Genomic DNA, 1,217 nt, shown 5'->3' with positions numbered 1-1,217 from the left:
CTAGCTGAGGGATTTGGGAGAAATCATTTCTGCTGTCTCAACCTCATCATCTGTATTTAACCACATGTTGACATTGATAGATACTCATTGGGAAGTCCCTTACTCACTCTGGTATTTTGTACCTGCACCAGTGAGATGAAAATGCTGAGTAAGAGCCATGTTCAATTGCCAGATAATCATAGGGACAGAGATGGATATCTTCCATCCTTCAGTTCTGCCACTCATATGGGGTAGTATCAACCACCATCTAGAGGTATATGGATTTGTGCATCTACAAATTAAAATAAGCTCTAAGTCCCCACTACCTGTTCATCTTTTTTTTTGGGGGGGGAGGTTCCCAAAATTGGAAAGAAGGCAAAAGTGAATATTAAACAGCTCCTCTTGGTGTTTTGAAGTTCATCCCAACTGTGGGCTGGGTAACTTGAAGTTTAAACAAACTGGCAAAGTCCAGGAGTTTCAACATTTCTTCGGTATCAGGGTACACTGCAATGATTTCCTGATCCAAAGCAGAGACCTCAGGAACATAGTCATCCCTCCTTTCTCTTTCCTCTTCCTGTAGTTTGATGGAGATACCTCCCACAGGGCCTCTCTAGATCCGCTCCGTCAGATTAGTAGCACATCCCGCCATCTTGTTGTGCAGCTTCTTGCTAGGGAAGATGGCGATCTCCTCGCACACACACTTGTAGGTGTGAAAGTCATTGCCCAGGCAGGTGTAGTACTTTTTGATGATGACTCGAGCCACCTTCTTCACAGTTTTGGTCCAAAGGCAACCCATGTTGGCTCCAGCGGATGAAGGGACTGTTCATCTTTTAAACAACTATTTTGATACCTGAACAATAAATGGAAGACTTAACCATTTTACCTCTGGAATCTCCTGACTTGTTGCCCCACTGTCCTGATTGGTGAGTAGCCTCAACCACCCACCCATCTAAGCCTAGCTCCAGCCATTCTTTTTATCAGATGCTTAACCACCATGCACAGTCCCTCTGCTACCTCCTACCCTTTCCAATTCTTCAACCACAGACATACAAATTTTGTTATACTCCATTCACCATTCCAGTAACTTTCTTAGCAAAAATATGCCTCCCTGGCCACTCTTTCTAAATGTGTTGTCTCCCCCACCAGCTCCTTTCCCCATTAGCATGTAAGCTCCTTGAAAGCACATACTGTCTTCACTTTTGTATCTATATCCACAGGGCTTAGCACGATGTTTAGAA

At 44.0% G+C, this 1,217-nt stretch overlaps 1 pseudogene; it reads right to left on the bottom strand.

Moving 5' to 3' along the window:
• Positions 1–348: 348 nt before the first annotated feature.
• Positions 349–775, bottom strand: LOC110221511 (small ribosomal subunit protein eS17 pseudogene; annotated as a pseudogene).
• Positions 776–1,217: the final 442 nt, after the last annotated feature.

Source organism: Phascolarctos cinereus, unplaced genomic scaffold (assembly GCF_003287225.1).
Source record: "Phascolarctos cinereus isolate Bilbo 61053 unplaced genomic scaffold, phaCin_HiC Scaffold_726;HRSCAF=1367, whole genome shotgun sequence".
Taxonomy (NCBI): domain Eukaryota; kingdom Metazoa; phylum Chordata; class Mammalia; order Diprotodontia; family Phascolarctidae; genus Phascolarctos; species Phascolarctos cinereus.
The sequence above is the reverse complement of the archived record's forward strand: the minus strand, read 5'-3'. Positions and strand labels throughout refer to the sequence as shown.